The sequence below is a fragment of the Hyla sarda genome, chromosome 4 (genome assembly GCF_029499605.1).
Source record: "Hyla sarda isolate aHylSar1 chromosome 4, aHylSar1.hap1, whole genome shotgun sequence".
Lineage (NCBI taxonomy): Eukaryota > Metazoa > Chordata > Amphibia > Anura > Hylidae > Hyla > Hyla sarda.
The window spans coordinates 124,446,336-124,467,203 of NC_079192.1; the positions used below are offsets into that span (position 1 = coordinate 124,446,336).

The 20,868-nt window shown below is 44.8% G+C and overlaps 1 protein-coding gene and 1 long non-coding RNA gene across 3 annotated transcripts in view; one reads left to right on the forward strand and one right to left on the reverse strand.

Annotated features, from left to right (window-relative positions):
• Positions 1 to 6,165, reverse strand: part of MAN2A2 (mannosidase alpha class 2A member 2) — a 126,512-nt gene extending 120,347 nt beyond the window's left edge. Inside the window, exon 1 of the mRNA XM_056572036.1 lies at positions 5,595 to 6,165. The gene's annotated coding sequence lies outside the window, so the exon portion shown is untranslated. The remainder of the gene's footprint in view (positions 1 to 5,594) is intronic.
• Positions 1,805 to 20,868, forward strand: part of LOC130368413 (uncharacterized) — a 51,810-nt gene continuing 32,746 nt past the window's right edge. For both annotated transcript variants that reach the window (XR_008892450.1, XR_008892451.1), the window contains exon 1: positions 1,805 to 2,513. This is a non-coding gene — a long non-coding RNA (uncharacterized LOC130368413). The remainder of the gene's footprint in view (positions 2,514 to 20,868) is intronic.

The following is a 20,868-nucleotide window of genomic DNA, read 5'->3' on the forward strand; positions in this document are numbered from 1 at the left end:
ATTTTTAATGGTTTCTTTGTATTGATTTCTAATTGGCTTTACCTTAAGCCCATTTATTGTTAAACATATGTATTTTGGGGGGTAAGCACTTTCTTTGAGGTGTTCTTAGTTATTTTACAGTACTATTTCAATTGACATTGCCCAGAATAGCACAGTAAACAGTCCTGATTCTCTCTGGCAGGTAGTGGCATCAAAGGCAGGTTCATGTAGCACATCTGTTACACACAGGGGGAATGGGTTTTTTGAGGTACAGCTGTAGAAAAGTGGCAGCAGAGCTGGTTGTAAATGGCAGGAAGACTGTCATCATTCTTGTCATCATTTGAAAATCCTTTAGGGCATTGGCAACAGTTTTGGTTGCCATCTGTTGTCCTGTGATCAAAGATCTTTCGGTCTCCAAATAAAATGGCCAGGTCTCCATTAGAACACCTGTTTGGCATAATACAAGAGCAATATGAGCGGATGCCAGTCACCTATGGCTACACTTACTTTGTGCGAAAATTAAATGATTGGGAAAGAAACATCCAGCCCAATTTGTTATAGTTAATGGTGATGTCTCTTAAACACAACTTATGTCTACTAACTATATTAGGGATGTTAGGCCTCCCACCATCTACAAAACCAGCTTTCACTCTGAAGGTCCTGAACAGCATATATCATCGAAAAATTGATAATTTCTCAAGAAACACATCTGACTGACCAGAGTTTGGGTGTTAATACAGTCACCGGATCCGGCTCCGGTTTTGTGACCGAACTTAAAACCGAAGTATACCACGGTTTTAGGTCCAGTCACAAAACCGGATACGGGGCAAAAATGAGCCGACCGGAGTCCCTATCTGACAAATGAATGAGATCTGGGTCGGTTGGGGCCCGATTTTTACTCCCCCCAGCCAGATCCAGTGACCGTATTAACAAACCATGGTGTGAATACAGCCTTTCCCATGCACAGAAGAAACAACAAGGTACCCCAGTGGAGGCAAGGGTAAGTTACAAACTACTCAACCCCAATACCCCTGCAGCAGTCTGCAGGCTGCAGTCCAACCAACAACTAGATGCACGTTGACAACAAAAGGCTTTAAAACATAAACACAACTAGCCTTCCTGACATCTTTCACTCCTCCGAGCTTCATCAGCGGTTTGGGTTATTAAAGCCATTAGCCTAGACCTCTGATAAACCTCTGAGGAACAAAACATGTCAGGGAGGCTAGTTGTGTGTATGTTTTAAAGTCTTTGGTTGTCAATGTGCATTTAGTTGGCCAGGAATGGACTTTGCAGCACGCACTCCTCACTGGGAACTGGATCCCGTTCCAGAGTTCGCAGGGGGTTCTAGCAGTCGGACCCCCCACCCCCCCTGTGATCAGCTACTTATCCCCTATCCTATAGATAGGGGATAACTTAATTTTTGCTGGAGTTCTCCTTTAAGTTTTACAATGGGGATACAAGTGGGGTGTTATCGATCGCTGATGAGAGTTCTTGAGGTAGAGTACCATGGATGGAAGGAGCCAGACCTGCGTTGATCGCTCCATTCTAGGTTCCAATGACTAGACAACCCCTTTAATATTTACAGTTCTTTTTATCTTGCTAAGACGTCTTGTTTCATTTGTCCTATTGCCTGTATCAGATCACTACTACTCAAATAACCAAAATTTGGAACAAACTGCACTGTTGTGCTACAAAGAAGTCAAGCGTACTCCTCCAAGGGGGATCTCAGGATCAAGCAAGGCGCATCAGGATGCGCCTTGCTTGATCCTGAGATCCCCCTTGGAGGTGTTCACTTGACTGCTGTGTATTGCCTCAGGAGCGGCTGCAGGTTCTCGTCTGCCTTGATTTTCACACGCTGTCACCATTGTTGTACTTGGCGCAGTACAACTACCGTTGGTGAGCACCATTCATTCTGGTCTTATTTATATCTTGCCATCACGTTATCACACTACGGAGCGCTTTCTTTTGTTTTAGTTGGTGCTACAAAGAAGTCCTAGACTAAAACGTGGCGTAATATCCAATATTCTCTATTTTATTATTCTAGTCATCCAGTTGTTGTTATCATGGGCACAAAATGAGATCCCTGCTTTGAACTAAAGTACTTTTTCACTCCGTAAACCAAAATCTGAGATTTCCATCACTGTCATCTTGGAGAGAGACACAATAATAGCGTCGTGTCACAAACAAACCACCGAAGCCGTGTCTTCAGCAGCCTCAACTGGATGAATGCACACTGGGATTGTTACTCTCTTTAAATAAGGATTCTTCAAGCCTATCAACAACAAAAAGATGTAATGGTGTTCTGGAGAATCCGGCACAGATGTTAGTATTCCCAGCAACCCGCATGGAGATTTACTGCAGTCCCATACCTCTGTTCAGCAAATCCTTAGGAGCCTACTAATCTAACAGCTGGCATTTCATCCAGCTACAACGGCCGCCTATGTATACAAAGCACACATCTACAACAACAGTCCTGCTTGGCAGGCAACACAATGCTCGCCGCCTTAAAGGAGAAGGTGTGGACACTTATCAAGGTATAGAACTGCTAATATCCCAGAAACGTATGTTCGGATATCCTATTAAAGTATGGGGCTGCTAATACCCTAGACATGTATGTTCGGATATCCTATTAAAGTATGGGGCTGCTAATACCCTAGACACGTATGTTCGGATATCCTATTAAAGTATGGGGCTGCTAATATCATTGACACGGATGTTTGGATATCCTATTAAAGTATGGGGCTGCTAATATCATTGACACGGATGTTCGGATATTCTATTAAAGTATGGGGCTGCTAATATCCTAGACACGTATGTTCAGATATCCTACTAAAGTATGGGGCTGCTAATATCATTGACACGGATGTTCGGATATCCTATTAAAGTATGGGGCTGCTAATATCATTGACATGGATGTTCAGATATCTTATTAAAGTATGGGGCTGCTAATATCATTGACACGGATGTTCAGATATCCTATTAAAGTATGGGGCTGCTAATATCATTGACATGGATGTTCAGATATCTTATTAAAGTATAGGGCTGCTAATATCATTGACATGGATGTTCAGATATCTTATTAAAGTATGGGGCTGCTAATATCATTGACACGAATGTTCGGATATCCTAATAAAGTATGGGTCGGCTAATATCATTGACACGGATGTTCAGATATCCTATTAAAGTATGGGGCTGCTAATATCATTGACATGGATGTTCAGATATCTTATTAAAGTATAGGGCTGCTAATATCATTGACATGGATGTTCAGATATCTTATTAAAGTATGGGGCTGCTAATATCATTGACACGAATGTTCGGATATCCTAATAAAGTATGGGTCGGCTAATATCATTGACACGGATGTTCAGATATCTTATTAAAGTATGGGGCTGTTGTGGGATATATAGATGTATGTTTAGATGTATGTACAATGGAACAGATGTTATGTAAATGGTCATTTTGTATGAGATTAAGATAAAATAAAAAATATAAAAAGAAAAAAAAAAGTATGGAGCTGCTAATACCCTAGACATGTATGTTCGGATATTCTATTAAAGTATGGGGCTGCTAATACCCTAGACATGTATGTTCGGATATCCTATTAAAGTATGGGGCTGCTAATACCCTAGACACGTATGTTCGGATATCCTATTAAAGTATGGGGCTGCTAATATCATTGACACGGATGTTTGGATATCCTATTAAAGTATGGGGCTGCTAATATCATTGACACGGATGTTCGGATATTCTATTAAAGTATGGGGCTGCTAATATCCTAGACACGTATGTTCAGATATCCTACTAAAGTATGGGGCTGCTAATATCATTGACACGGATGTTCGGATATCCTATTAAAGTATGGGGCTGCTAATATCATTGACATGGATGTTCAGATATCTTATTAAAGTATGGGGCTGCTAATATCATTGACACGGATGTTCAGATATCCTATTAAAGTATGGGGCTGCTAATATCATTGACATGGATGTTCAGATATCTTATTAAAGTATAGGGCTGCTAATATCATTGACATGGATGTTCAGATATCTTATTAAAGTATGGGGCTGCTAATATCATTGACACGAATGTTCGGATATCCTAATAAAGTATGGGTCGGCTAATATCATTGACACGGATGTTCAGATATCTTATTAAAGTATGGGGCTGTTGTGGGATATATAGATGTATGTTTAGATGTATGTACAATGGAACAGATGTTATGTAAATGGTCATTTTGTATGAGATTAAGATAAAATAAAAAATATAAAAAGAAAAAAAAAAGTATGGAGCTGCTAATACCCTAGACATGTATGTTCGGATATTCTATTAAAGTATGGGGCTGCTAATACCCTAGACATGTATGTTCGGATATCCTATTAAAGTATGGGGCTGCTAATACCCTAGACATGTATGTTCGGATATCCTATTAAAGTATGGGGCTGCTAATATCCTAGACATGTATGTTCGGATATCCTATTAAAGTATGGGGCTGCTAATATCCTAGACACGTATGTTCGGATATCCTATTAAAGTATGGGGCTGCTAATACCCTAGACATGTATGTTCGGATATCCTATTAAAGTATGGGGCTGCTAATACCCTAGACATGTATGTCCGGATATCCTATTAAAGTATGGGGCTGCTAATACCCTAGACATGTATGTTCGGATATCCTATTAAAGTATGGGGCTGCTAATATACTAGACACGTATGTTCGGATATCCTATTAAAGTATGGGCTACTAATATCCTACACATGTATGTTTTGATATCCTATTAAAGTATGGGGCTGTTGTGGGATATATAGATGAATGTTTAGATGTATGTACAATGAAACAAATGTTATGTAAATGGTCATTTTGTATGAGATAAAGATAAAAGACAAAATATAAAAAAGAAAAAAAAAGTATGGGGCTGCTAATATCCTAGACATGTATGTTCGGATATCCTATTAAAGTATGGGGCTGCTAATACCCTAGACATGTATGTTTGGATATCCTATTAAAGTATGGGGCTGCTAATATCGTAGACACGTACGTATTGGAAAGGTTTCCGGCGGTTCTTAGAAGGAAATATATAGGAAATATATGTCAGATGAAGTCATGATCGGAGGGGATCAATATTTTTCTAATCTGGACTTCTTTTATCCGTCATCCCATAGTCAGGCTCAACAATAGATTTCAATGAACGCAATAAATATTTATGCTTAAAATTGCTAAATATTGAAACACAACAGTAACAGTAAGAAAAGTGAACAATAAATATATATATGTGTAAGCATATCTGACACTAGACATAGAGAAGTGATCTCCAAACTGTGAACCTGCAGCTGTTGCAAAACTACAACTCCCAGCATGCCCGGACAGCCGTTGGCTGTCCGGGCATGCTGGGAGTTGTAGTTTTGCAACAGCTGCAGGTCCACAGTTTGCAGACACTGACACAGAGATCCCAGTGATATATGAGACAGCAGGCTAGTCAGTGCAATGGATCTGGAACACTGAGCCAGCAGATGAGGGGTGTTGCAGAATGCATTGCATTGGCACATGCCAGTTTAGTGATGGGTACAGGACATAGAACATACAGATATAAAGTAAATACAATCAGGTTAGTTACCCCAGTAATGCCCCCTCCTGGTCCTGGAGTGGTTGGTTTTCCTGAGATTCTCCACGTTGTTTAATTACAGTCTATTCCAGGCCTTAGTCGAATGGGACTCTTGTGCCAGTCAGTGCCCACATGCCCAGTGTTCTCCAGGAGTGTTATTAAGGATAGTGTTCACATGCAGGCAGATCACAAGGAGGAGTCCATTCCCTGCTGGGTGAATCCCTGCTCTGCTCTCCGTGTCCTATTACACCCACAGCTGATTTATTTCTGGCACAGCCAGAGCATAGCCAATGACAATGCCACCCGGGAGAGGGCTGCTGCCATCCACCGGCTCAGGGTCCTGCTATGCCAGGCTGGTAAACTTGCCTCTATAAAATATGCATGGATGCTGGTATGTGTTCATCCCCAGCATGGAGGAGGGAGGATCACAGCTGCAGCGAGACCATCATCGGTGCCAGGGCTACGGCTGCACGATGCCCGGTGCCCCCATACCAGCAGCACCTCACTTCCCGGCCACCAGCTCGCTCAATTGCCAAGGTCCTTGATCCCTTTGTTTAAAGTGACAGAGACATGAAAACAGCATCAGAGCCTCCAGTGCCTGTGATGGGGACGGAGGATTGAGGAGCATCTAGTGGACAGGAGGAATGTCTGCATCTAGTGTACAGGGGACAGGGACTAATACTGCTGGAAGCCTGGTCCTGCTATACTACAGAAAATATAAATATATCAAGGAAATATTTAGATTCCTTCAAGACACAATAACCTATGTACAATCTATATATATATATATATATATATATATATATATATATATATATATATATATATATATATACATCAAAATATCTCCAGCCATTTGGAAGTTATGCTAGAATTGAATGAACTAAAGATATATGAGCACATTTCCTTTATATATATTTATGTTTATGTATTTAATTATTCAGTTAGTTATTTATTTATTTAATTCAATTCTAGCATCATTTCCAAATGGCTGGAGCTATTTTGTGGAATCTTGGTTGACGTAACTGATTAGGCATCTATAAAGAGAGTAAAATCAACCAGAACCAAGCCCCATTTGCGAGGTTGGGGTCTTTTCTCTGTAGTCCATGCAATTTTATGGGACTTCCGGTACATCTCTCCTAATAATGTTGCTCTCAAGCTGCAGAGATTGCCCAGGATTCATCTTGCCGACTGTCCAACAGGCTGGTGCAGAGAATAGTTAGTGTGTGGGGGATGGGATATGAGGTCAGGATGTGAGGATAGGGCGTAAGGACAGCATATGAGATCGGGTTATGAGGTCAGGATGTGAGGACAGGGTTAAGGTCGGCATAAAAGGGTGGGATTATGAGGAAAGGATGTGAGGGCAGGATAGAAGGTGGGGAAATAAGGGCGGGATATGAGGTGGGGATATGAGGACGGGATATGAGGTGGGAATATGAGGACGGGATATGAGGTCGGGATATGAGGACGGGATAAAATCAGGATGTAAGCACAGGGTTTAAAGGACAACTGCAGCGGCATTACACTTATCCCCTATCCACAGGATAGGGAATAAGTGTTTGATCGCGGGGGATCCGACCGCTGGGACCCCCCAATCACCCTAACGGGGCGCCGCCATAAGAGCTCATGGTGAGCGCTAAGGCGCGTAGCGTCGACCTAGAGGTCGACGGTGACGCCCCGTCTCCTCCCTGTCCCCATACAGTTCTATGGGGGATGCGGGGAGGCACGAATGCTGTCTCCCCGCCTCTCCCATAGAGATGTATGGAGGAGGCATGCCGGCTGCAACGTCATGCTGCGGCTGGCACGCCCCCTGCACGGGAGAGCCGCGGCCCATACAGGAGATCGCCGGGGGCCCCAGCATTCAAACCCTTTGCGAACAAACACTTATCCCCTAACTTGAGGATAGTGGATAAGTATTTGTAACGCTGCAGATGTCCTTTAAGGTCGGCATATGAGGATAGCATATGAAGTTGTGGTAGAGGGTGTGAGGCAGGGCAGATGGCATTAACCCCTTGTATTCATGGCGTGGTTTATGCTCAGTACCACCCGAAGGTATACCATTGAATCCTGGGCTAGGCACAAGGGGCCATAAAGTATCCGACGGCAAGTTACGGACAACAGTAGCTTTATTGAGTGACAGATGGAACAGTCTATACTAAGGGTGTAAGAAAAAAATCGATTCACTCGATTATCGGGATTTTTTATTTGGCGATACGGTATTGATTCAAAATATTTTTGAATCGATCCTTTTAGGTATGTGGAATTCGTATCTCCCGATGCCCGGGACATGCAGTTCTGGGCACCGGGCAGGTGAATTTTTCCGGCTCTTGCACGCAAGACCGGACCTGACAAGCGCAGCAGCGCTCTGGGTGTATGAAGCGGGCTCCCGACTTATGCCCGCTCCGTATTCTGCGGCCCCCGCTAATAGCCAGCATGAGGCGATCAGCAGTCTGTATGGAGTGGGCTCTGGACCCCTGCCTGCTCCATACTCTGCAGCCCCCAGCTGATTTCAATAGCCGGGGGCCGCCGCTAATAGCCAGCATGAAGTGATCGCCGCGGTTGGCTATTAACCCTGTAGATCACCGCTATCAAAGCTGACAGCGGCGTCTAAAGGGACATGGGAATGCTCCCTGGTGGGCTGGTGGGGTGGATCGAAACACCCCCCCCACCCCGCAGCGCGATCGCGGGAGATCCACTTTGGAGGTAGCCGGAGAGCTTACCTCTGCTTCCTGCTGTCCCGTGGCTCTGTCATTGATAGAGCCTGGCTTGACTAGGCTCTATCAATGGATCACAGATCAAGGGAGTTCAATACAACTCTATTCATCTGTCTGAGGAATCTAATGATTCCTCCTAAAATTCTAATAAAGTGTATAACAGTGTAAAAGACATTGTTTTTTAGACAGAATCAGGATATATCGCGATATAGTCTCGTAAACAGAATCGGGATATATCGTATCGTCATACGTGTATCGCGATACGTATTGTATCGCCAAATTCTTGCCGATTCATACCCCTAGTCTATACAGCTTAACCAGGCCCACGGATGTGACTAGTGACTTCAGAGACCTCAGGGCTTGCTGGGACTAATAGTGGACTGGGACAATATTGCTGCAGGCCACGCTGACTGAATCAGATGACTTTGGCTTGACTGACTTGAAAGGGACTGACTATACCCCAATTGTAGTTTACTTGAAGAATTGTGGCTGCTTGACAGACTCGAGGTCTCCTATGGACTCCAGACACACTCTTAGGACTTGGCTTGGCTGGACCTCAGCAAAGACTCAGAGCTGAGCTCAAAGACAGAGAAAGAGTGAAGAGACTCCTCCCAGGGCTTATATAGGGGAGACTCTGGCGGGGTCCCATAGGTCACCCTTAGGTCATTTGGTCACTGACACCTCACTGGGTTACACTCACATGACAACAGGTCAACCACATGACAAATATTCTTAAAGGTACAACACTCATATACAATACATAGCATAAAACCAATTGTACAGAGGGAACAGGTAAAGGGGCCCAGGGGACACTGCAGGGAGGCTGCCTGACAGGGCACCAAGAGTACAGGGGTATAACTCCTGTACTGGGCCACCACAAGGTCAGGATGTGATGTGAGGACAGGATATGATGTGGGGATGTGAGGACAGGATATGAGGTTGGGATGTAAAGACAGCATATGAGATCAGTATATAAGAATGTGTGGTGGCCCTGTCCAGCATCTCCATCCTGTGACCCCTGGGCCCTGTCTTGTATATATCACTGCCAGTGCCTATGTTATATAATGTATTGTACATATAATGTGTTATACCTTTAAGAGATGTTGTCAAATGAATGTAACCAGGGTAGGTACCAGTGACCCCTCCTGAGTCTCCCCCATAAAAGCCCTGGGTGGATTTTCTTCAGGCTCTTTAGTGCTGAGTTGCAGTGAGGTCAAGTCTGGAGAGAGTGTCTGGTGTCCTAAAGAGGCCTAAAGTCTACCACGCAGCCATAGATTTACAAGTCCACTACCCCCCAGGTCCAAGTCAAGGACTGGTAAGCTACAAAAGGGGTAAAGTCTGTCATAGTCAGTCCAAGTCAAGTCTGTGTCAAGTCAGCGTGGCCCTGCATCAAATTGTCCAAGTCTACTATAAGTCCCAGCAAGCCCTGTAGTCTCTGAAGTCACTGGTCACCCGCTTGGGCCTAAACAAGCTGTATAGACTGTTACATCTGTCTGAATCAGTAAAGCTGCCGTTGTTCTGTAACTTGGTGTTGGAGTCATCATTTGCCCCCGTGCCGAACCCAGGATGCCATCTGCCCTGCATCCCACCCTCACCACAACTTTTGGCCTTCTACGAACAGGATATGGGTGTGCACCTCATGCAAATAGTAACCCCCCAGTGCGAACTGTGTCCAGTATTATTTGTAAAATTTGCATGCAGATGTGGACAAAAATTGCGCCAGAAAGTGTACGGGACTTTGTCAGTAAAAAGTGTTTAATCCGATGCACTTGTGAAATAGAGGAGGAGGTGAAGGAAAGACTGTTATCTGCCATTGTGAACTGTATAGAGTCTATACCTGAAAGAGTTCATCCAGGCCGGTGTTTCCCACACGCGCGAGCGGTCAAAGCTCCGCCCATGTCAGTCCCCAGCTGTGACGCCTCTTCAATCAAGCGAGGAGGAAGCAAAGTGCCTCCCTGTGTTGCACAGGGGAAGATTTTGCTGACCGGACCTAGACAGGAAGTTCCCTGGGTGCAGCCATCTTGGAGGTCTCCGGCTGCTGCACCCATCTCCAGCAGTCACAGGCGAAGCCACGCTACATCACAGGCTCCTCAACCACCACCGATCGTCTGTATCAAGTCTCCGGTGCCCAAATCTACCATTACTGTCACGGTATTGTCCACAAGACTGTTCATCACAGGGTACCTGCAAAATAGAGAGGAAGTGTCCGCTGTAGTCAAACAGGAGCTGCTCCAGCACTTAATCAGTTCTCTGAAAGGGGATCACACCTTATTCTTCTGAAAATGACAGCGCACTCAAAAATCAACAGAATGTCTGAACCCAGCGCCCCTTCATCTCCAGCAGCAAGGTCATCACCTGCTCCAGTAGCCAGTGTCCTGCCCCCCTTGCCTCCAGTCAACATCAACGGTCCTGGTGTTCCAGCGTCTGCACCGGTATTCATGGGGAACCCTGTCCTCCCTACCTACATGGAGACCCCTTCACCCTGAGGGATTTCAAAGAGAGGATCCAGAGTTTGTTTGTCTTTTACTCTTTTCCTCCTAACCAACAGGTACAACTGGACAACTCCAGGGACCGGCACTAGAGAAGGCGACGGTGGAGCAGATCTTTGAAGGACTGTACCAGGTATTGGAGTCACATTCTACATATGTCTCCGGCTGTATGAAAGGGGACAAAAGCCAGGTGACACTTTGAGAGCGTATGATGTAGCCCTACAGAATGCCCTAGAAACTGTTTAAAAATTAGATGGTATAACTCTTGAACAGGGCAACAAGGTGTTAATGGGCAGGTTCATTGAAGGAGCCAATAACAAGTGGGACAAGGCCCAATGAAGAATGTTAGCAGTCCAAAACCCTAACATGTCATTGCTTGCTTTTAAAAGTCTGGCTATTCAAGTAATTGAGTCCGGGACTGAGTTATAGAAACTTGGTACTTCCCTTGCACCTGTTCAAGAGCCACTAGGGGCAGTAGCCAGGCATACACCATCACCGTCCCCTGTCCCCATCTCAGTGCAACCCACTTTGCAGTCACCGCAGCCTTAGATTTATCGAACGTTAAGCAGGACATTGAGCAATTGACCAAGGCTGTTAAGGAGCTTGCCACCTGGCCTGCTCCACCTGATCGTGAACCACCGTTACCTAGGAAATCTGCCCCTGCCCCTGCTCCCCGCAATCCCAATTACCGCAATTCTCCACCCAATAGGTATTTGGGGACTCAGAGAACTTTCTGCACCAATTGTAACAAGCCCGGCCATCGGAAAATGCAGTGCTGGGATTTAAACAGATTCACCCTGAGGTCGAGGACCTGCCCTCAGGAAAACAGTTACCAGATCCAACCCCTGAAGTCAGGACCCTAACTTTATGTTGCCTCCTGCCCCTTTGTAACAGTTATTGTAGAATGTGTACCTTTAGAGGAATTGATAGATACAGGGTCTAAACGTGTTTTCTATCAACATTGGGAATGATGATGTTCATTTCATGGTAGTTGCAGGTAATGAGCAACCAGTCCCCAGACATGGATACTGGGAGTCAACTATTCAGTTGGGAAAGCATGTACTTACGGACAGGGAGTGATTGTAACTAATGTGACAGATAAGGGGTCTGCTGAGTTTATATTGGATATGAGCATTATGAAAAACTATTAGATGCTTTGTATGCCTCTCTTCACCATATGTCCCCTTCAGATCAGTGGGCTGTACAGCACCACTTGAAAGTTCTATAGGCGGAACAGAAGTTTGCCAACAAACAAGGTGAAATCTGCAGAGTCCCGGAGTCAAGAATAGGGACTATCAGGCCCTGCTGGAACCTATGCAGTTAGAAAATCATCCTCTTGTCCGAGCTGCGAGTAGCCTCGTCACTGTAACTAACATGAGGGTCCCGGTGCGGTGAGTAAACCTGTCTGTTCTGCTACTGTCCTACCCAAATACAACATTGTGACAGAACATCTGGTGTCCAGACAGCATACAGCTCAAGTTTTTGATGGAACCAGTGCTAAACCCCCATAGCCCTGGTGGGCACAGCTCCTGGTCTGGGAAGACACTACTCCAAGAGACCAGGTCGATAGAGTCATCAATGTTGCTAAAAGATATCATGAAGCTTTCAGCAAGCACCCCCACTGTCTTTGGCAAACATATGGACGCTTATCCTCTACCAAGGATCGAGGAGTTGCTTACAGCCCTCGGGTCTGCTGCTTACTTCTCCACATTGGATTTGACCATCGGATACTGGCAAGTAGGATCGGGAGAAGACCGCCTTTGTGACACCCATGGGGTTGTTCAAGTTTAAAAGTATGCCATTCAGGCTATGTAATGCCCCTGCTACGTTCCATCTGATGGAAAGATGCCTGGGTGATTTGAATTTCCAAAGTGTCTTGTTGTACCTGGACGATGTCATGGTGTATTATAAGTCTTACCAGGAACACCTCAGTCATCTGTCAGAAGTCTTACAAGTCTTGTTCAAGCACGGGCTGAAGATCAAACCATCAAAGTGTCTTTTACTCATACCTCAATTCTATTACTTGGGACATGTTGTCAGTCCAGCCAAATCCTGAAAAGGTGGATGCTGTCAAGAACTTGCCTACCCCACGCACGGTGAAAGATGTCAGAAGCTTCCTTGGATTCACCATCTACTACTACCACTTCATCCCATACTTTGCCCAAATTGCAGAACCCCTCACAGCTCTTCCACGGGGTATGGTGAAGGAGAACTACAATGGAAGACTACCTATTGAATGGGCCGAAAAGCTAGAGACAGCGTTCCGAGCTCTTAAGCATCTGCTGGCAGAACCACCCATCTTGGCGTATCCAGACTACAGTCAGCCGTTCCAGCCATATACTGATGCCAGTTTTGTAGGTCTGGGAGCTGTTCTGTCCCAAGTCCAGGAAGGGCAAGTGAGAATGATTGCCTATGCCAGTCGTAACCTGCAAGGAGCTGAGAAGAACGATGTCAATTACAGCTCATTCAAGTTGGAGCTTCTCGCCCTGGTATAGGCCATGACAGAAAAATTCAAGAATTATTTGGCTGCCACGCCATTTACTGTCTGCACGGATAATAACCCGCTGGCCCACCTGAACACTGCCAAGTTGGGCTTCAAGATTAGCTAATTACAGTTTCACCATCAAAGTGGCAAGTAAATGGTCAATGGTGATGTACTGTCTCGGATGACCCCTGGGGAAGAACCACCTGTCGAGGACTTGTTGGAATACGTGGAGATGCCCCCATTTTATCAACGGTTTGTGAACCAGAATGTTGTGACCACCCTCATGGACAGTGAACCCAGGTCCGAAAGGGTTAAAAAACACTTATATACCTGGAAGTCTCTCCAAGATGAAAGTCAAGTTATGTGAGATCTGTTGGACTACCTTCTGGCGAAAGAGGTACCAACCCATCTACGCCGGGCCCAGTGTGACTATGAGTTGAAACATCTGTGGCAACAGAGGAAGCGACTGTTTGCGCACAAAGGACTGTTGTATTGAAATTCTTTAGATCCGGTCTCTGGTGATCGACTGCATCAGCTTTTGGTTCACCGAAGAGATGCAGCGATGGTCCGCAACGCATATCAACGCAGCCACTGTCAGGCGAAGATTCTATTGGATCGGTATGCGGAGCAACACTGAGAATGGTGCTGTGAATGTGCTGTCTGTAACATCACCAAGAATGTGCGCAAGGATGCAAGAGCACCCCTCCACCTTCTCCAGAATGACAGACCCAACCAGTTGGTCAAGCTAGACCATGTGAAATTGTCTCCTACCCGGTCCAGGTATACCTGTGTTCTCACCATGGCGGATCATTACTATAAATGGGTTGTCGTTGTACCCGTCAAAGATCTCACAACCAAGACAGCGGCCCAGATGTTCTACTGCAAATGGGTGCAAACCCTTGGGTGTCCGGAGTCTGTCTTAACTTACCATGGAACAGCTTTCGAGGCCCAACTCTTCCAAGAACTATGTCAATTTCACTACTGCAAGAAGCTCTGGACCACTGCCTATCAGGGGAACGGGCTCTGTGAACGTGTCAACCAAGTTTTCATCCATATGCTGCGAGCAGCCTCTGTGTCCAGGCAAGAAGAATGGCCCCGGTTACTACCCGAGTTGTTGGAAATTTACCACAATATAGTGCACTGCTCCACCGAATACACCCCCTCTTCTTGGTGATGGGACAACATGGGCAATTGCCGAAAGACTGGACATTTGGGTTGCAGGCCCTGATCAACAATTTTCCACAAGCGTCCCTGGAGTGGGTTTCTGACCATCAGATTGTCAGTAAGAAAATGGGCGAGGCCCAACAAAGACAACGAGAAGACTACAACCGCCATGCCTCCGCCAAACCACTCCAGGTGGGTAATAAAGTCTGACTACGGAAGTTACTAACTAAGCTACTAACTAAGTTACTATGAGCTACTAACAAATTAGATGTTATGGTGAGCGCTCCGGTTTGACGCTCCGACCAGTTTGTGGGAGAGGCTTCCCTAGGTGTGAAAACCTCCTCTCCACACTTGAATTTGGCTGTCCAGCTTTTACTACCCTCTAAAGAGATAATTTCCGCTCTTGCCTTCCTGGACTCAGGTTCTATGGGAAATTTTATTGATGCCTCCATAGTACATAGGTATCATCTGCCAGTGTCTAGCCTGTTGAAGCCTTTGTACATCTCTTCGGTCAATGGAGAAAATCTGGACTGTACTGTGCTACTCCACATGGAACTGTTGTCTATACAGGTTGGAGTCTTGCAGAAGGAGAACTTGTCCTTCTATGTACTTCCTCATTGTACCTCCGCTCTTCTCCTTGGCCTACCTTGGTTGCAACTCCATGCCCTGCAGCTGGATTGGAAAACTCGAGAAGTTCTCCGTTGGGGACAACTGTATTCATACACTTTTGTCTAAGTTCGTGTCTCCTTCGACTCCTCTACACGGTTTGCCATCGGATCTTCAGGACTTTACTGAATTCTTGAGTGAGAAACAAGCTGAAGTTTTACCACCTCATCGTCCATACGATTGTCCTATAGACTTATTGCACGGGACTACTCCTCCTTGGGGCAGAATTTACCCTTTGTCTATTCCTGAAACTCAGGCCATGTCAAAATACATTCAAGTAAACCTTCAAAAAGGCTTTATCAGGAAGTCTTCTTCCCCAGCCAGAGCCGGATTCTTCTTTGTGGAAAAGAAAGACGGTGCTTTGCGACCTTGCATTGATTATCGTGACCTGAATAAAATTACCGTCAAGATCCGCTATCCACTTCCATTGGTCTCGGAATTATTTGATTGTCTGCGTGGAGTGAGGATCTTCTCAAAACTTGACCTTCGTATAGCCTATAACTTGATTCGCATACGAGAAGGTGACGAATGGAAGACTGCGTTTAATACTCGTGATGGACTTTTTGAGTACCTTGTGATGCCATTCGGACTCTGTAATGCTCCTGCAGTCTTCCAGGAGTTCATCAATGATATCTTTCGTGACCTTCTGTACTCCTGTGTCATAGCCTATTTGGACGACATTCTCATCTAATCGTCCAATGTACAGATTCATTGTTCCCACATCCGCCAGGTCCCACAACGTCTCCGAGACAACCATCTCTATGCTAAACCGTAGAAGTGTATTTTCGAAAAAGCTAGTCTTCCTTTACTGGGTTATATCGTTACCAAAAAAAGACAAAGAGGCAGTGCAGCTCAATCTACCATCTACTCCGAGGTTAACTGGTAGGTCTGAAAACCCCAAAAGACCCAGTAATCAACAAAAAGAAATATATAATAAGAAATAATTATATAACCAGTCCTCAAGAAGTAGTGAAAAGAAGTAGTGAAAAAAAGAAGGAAAGAATGAATAAAAAGAGGGAAGTATTAGTGATTTCGAATAAAAAATGTACAGTGATATGTGAAATAAAAATAAAAATAAAAACAAAAGTAAAAAATAAAAATGGAAAGAAAAAAGAGAAAAAGGAAAAGGGAAAATAAAAAAATAAAAGTGAGTATGAAAGTGCACAGTATCGAAGAAAAATGGATGAGAGCAAAGTAATAATTAGAAAAAATGAATGAAAGTAATGTGAATATTAATAATTGTTAGATATAAAAAAACAAAAAATAATGAAAATGCCTGCAGAAAATGATAATTCTTAAACAATCATATGCATTTATTAAAAATAATACTAATTGATGCTTGGGCAGGGCCCTTGCTCAGGCATGCGGTATAAATGTTCCAATAAAATAATTTTAAAAATGCCAACTATCTCAAAATACAAAAATTAAAAAATAGTCCTTTGTAGCCGAAAAAATTAATCAAGTGATGTGAATAGCAAAAGTATTGAATGTAAAATCCGGCGATCGGAGAGACTGTGTACTCCAGTGATACTCCTATGTAAAACACAGTCCCCTTAAGCTGTAGTAAATGTTTCAATGTTTCATTCAGAAAATATATTGTGATTGCTCACTGTTATCAACTTGTGTCCCACAACAGATGTTTGTAGAAATAGCAATATTAATAGCAAGATACAGTTGCTTATGTGAGATCAGGCACAGTACCTTATGATTTTGTTCACCGTGATGATCGGCAGCTGTATATCTCCAGAGTTGCAGGCTCCGGGGACTGTGGGAGCCCAGTGCCCGCACGGACCGGATCAATCACTGCCCTGGTATGGGTAAGGAGGTACTTTTCGTGCCGTGGTTGGGACGATGTGATGATACGGATTACGATGATGTAAACCGCTGGGTAATAGATCGTAACCAAGTAGGAGTATCGTGCTTCGCACAGCTCAGTGGCCGGTCTGTGGAGAAATCGGCAGCGGCTGCCCGGCGTCCTCGTGGCGTGTGAATGGCGCGCCAATTCACAGTGGTCCACTAGTCCGGGTCCTACAGCGCTGTCTAGGTAGTATCGGCTGATACAGGTATAAAACCAGATTTGAGATAGGGATGGCTGATAGATATAAGACAAGGCTAGACGCGTTTCACAACTTGATGTCGCATTCCTCAGTAGCCTGATTAAGCGCTTAATCAGGCTACTGAGGAATGCGACATCAAGTCGTGAAACGCGTCTAGCCTTGTCTTATATCTATCAGCCATCCCTATCTCAAATCTGGTTTTATACCTGTATCAGCCGATACTACCTAGACAGCGCTGTAGGACCCGGACTAGTGGACCACTGTGAATTGGCGCGCCATTCACACGCCACGAGGACGCCGGGCAGCCGCTGCCGATTTCTCCACAGACCGGCCACTGAGCTGTGCGAAGCACGATACTCCTACTTGGTTACGATCTATTACCCAGCGGTTTACATCATCGTAATCCGTATCATCACATCGTCCCAACCACGGCACGAAAAGTACCTCCTTACCCATACCAGGGCAGTGATTGATCCGGTCCGTGCGGGCACTGGGCTCCCACAGTCCCCGGAGCCTGCAACTCTGGAGATATACAGCTGCCGATCATCACGGTGAACAAAATCATAAGGTACTGTGCCTGATCTCACATAAGCAACTGTATCTTGCTATTAATATTGCTATTTCTACAAACATCTGTTGTGGGACACAAGTTGATAACAGTGAGCAATCACAATATATTTTCTGAATGAAACATTGAAACATTTACTACAGCTTAAGGTGACTGTGTTTTACATAGGAGTATCACTGGAGTACACAGTCTCTCCGATCGCCGGATTTTACATTCAATACTGTTGCTATTCACATCACTTGATACATTTTTTCGGCTACAAAGGACTATTTTTTAATTTTTGTATTTTGAGATAGTTGGCATTTTTAAAATTATTTTATTGGAACATTTATACCGCATGCCTGAGCAAGGGCCCTGCCCAGGCATCAATTAGTATTATTTTAATAAATGCATATGATTGTTTAAGAATTATCATTTTCTGCAGGCATTTTCATTATTTTTAGTTTTTTTTATATTTAACAATTATTAATATTCACATTACTTTCATTCATTTTTTCTAATTATTACTTTGCTCTCATCCATTTTTCTTCGATACTGTGCACTTTCATACTCACTTTTATTTTTTTATTTTCCCTTTTCCTTTTTCCTTTCCATTTTTATTTTTTACTTTTGTTTTTATTTTTATTTTTATTTCACATATCACTGTACATTTTTTATTCGAAATCACTAATACTTCCCTCTTTTTATTCATTCTTTCCTTCTTTTTTTCACTACTTCTTTTCACTACTTCTTGAGGACTGGTTATATAATTATTTCTTATTATATATTTCTTTTTGTTTATATCGTTACCAGTCAAGGTCTTCAAATGGACCCTAACAAATGGTCTGCTGTACTGGATTGGCCACGACCATCCAGCTTAAGAGCTATTCAGCGCTTTCTTGGTTTTGCCAATTACTATCGGCAACTTATTCCTCATTACTTCACCTTGGTAGTGCCCAGGGCGGCCGCCGTCAGGGGGGTACAGCCAGTACTCCAGCAAGGGTCCCAAGGCAGCCAAGGTCGGAACACTGGCAGTGGCTGGAGGCTAGGAGTCCCGACACACATATAGATGAGTCAGTGTGTCAGCCTGAGAACTCAGGACCTTTGTGCACCGCAGCTACAGCAGCGCACACAAGTCCTGAGACTGACAGCTGACACAGTGACCGGAGGTCCAGAGGCTACAGAGTCTGTACTACATATTGTTCAGACAGGACGCTCACTGCTGCCTCTACTGTCTGCCTTCTCCTCACTGGTTCTGGCTCCTCCTGCTGACGGCACACAGGAACAGAAGCTGCTCAGGGGAAGATCTGCTACTCTAGGTAAGAGGAGAACCTGAACTAATTACTATGTGAGGAAGGGAGGCTGAGAGTCCTGCTGTGTGTGAGGGGGGACTGGACAGGGGGGCTGTTATGTAAAGGGAAGGGGGGCTGAGAGTCCTGCTGTGTGAGTGTGGGGGGGCTGGAGAGGGGAGACCTCTTATAAGGGGGGGGGGAGCTGGAGAGGGGAGACCAGTTATAAGTGGGGGTATCTTGGGAGTGAAGATCTGCTGTTACTACTGTGTTAGGGAGGGGGCACTTTGTTTCTCTTTTTTTGCAATTCAAGTTGTTTATTGTCTTCTAATTAAGTATATTTTAATATAGTTACTTACAGTTAGAGGAAATCTATAATCAGTTTTATGCTGCAAAAACCACGGGCAGTATAAAACAGGCATAGTGATTGCGGGACACTATGGTATATATCCTGTGTATAGGGGATAAGAAGTAAGGTAGGGGAGTACCCCTTTGAGTTCTGTATACAGGATTTGATCAGCAACAGTATGATGGTAATATGTATGGTGATAATTACTCTTTCCTTCCTTCCTAATTGAACTCACGCGCTCTTGTTTTTCTTGTCCTGTGTTTAAAATATTTTTTTATGGATGATGGGGAAGATGGCAGTTGTGCCCTGGGGGGAGGCTACAAGAGGTTGGGAGGTCGGGGGCCCAGGCTTTAAGCTGTGTAAGGGACCCCAAAATTTCTGATGGCAGCCCTGGTAGCGCCCATTGTCTCTCCCACAAATAAGAATTCTAATCCTAAGGTTTGGACTCCAGAGGCTGAAGAGGCATTCAAACAGTTAAAATCCGCCTTTGCTTCAGCTCTGGTTTTGTCTAGACCCAATCCAGGCAAATTATTTCTTTTGGAGGTGGATGCTTCTTTAGTCGGAGCTGGTGCTGTCTTGACGCAAAAGTCTTCCAAAGGAAGAATCGTAACCTGCGTTTTTTTCTCTAAGACCTACTCTCCTGCGGAGAAAAACTATACTATTGGAGAGTGCAAACTCCTGGCAATAAAGCTGGCTCTGGCGTAATCTCTTGGAGGGCTCTGTACATCCGGTTACTATATATTCTGACCACAATAACTTGCTCTACTGTATCTCCACACTGCCCATCAACTCAATTCTCGGCACGCCCGCTGGTCACTGTTCTTTTCCAGATTTGATTTCTTCATTCACTTCCGTCCGGCAGAGAAGAATTTACGAGCAGACACTCTTTCCAGGTCTTCTGATGTTCTTGACCAGGAATCTCCTCCTCAGCATATTATTCCTCCTGAGCGTCTCATTTACAGCACCTACCCCCTGGAAAGACTTTCAAATCTCCCCGTTTAAGATTGCGAGTCTTGAAGTGGGGTCATTCCTCTCTCCTGGCCGGTCATTCCGGAGTCCGCAAGTCCCTGCTGCTCATCTCCAGACAGTATTGGTGGCCTAGTTTAAAACGGGATGTCGTTGATTTTGTCCGTTCCTGTTCGGTCTGTGCCCGGATCAAGACTCCTCATTCTAAACCTGCGGGTCTCCTACACCCCTTGCCAGTCCCAGAGCTCCCCTGGACCGATATTGCTTTGGACTTCATAACTGACCTTCCGTCCTCCGGTGGCAATACAGTCAGCTGGGTGGTAGTGAACCGATTTTCTAAAATGGCTCATTTTGTGCTTCTGCCTGGACTTCCATCTGCACTGCAGCTTGCTAAGCTTTTCCTTTACCACATCTTCCGCTTACATGGACTGCCTTCCCCTATTGTATCCGACCGTGGAGTCCAGTTAGTTTCTAAGCTATGGCGGGCCCAGTGGCGTACCAAGGGGGGGGGGGGGGGCGGCCCGCCCCGGGTGCCACTCTCAAGGGGGGTGCCAGGGGCG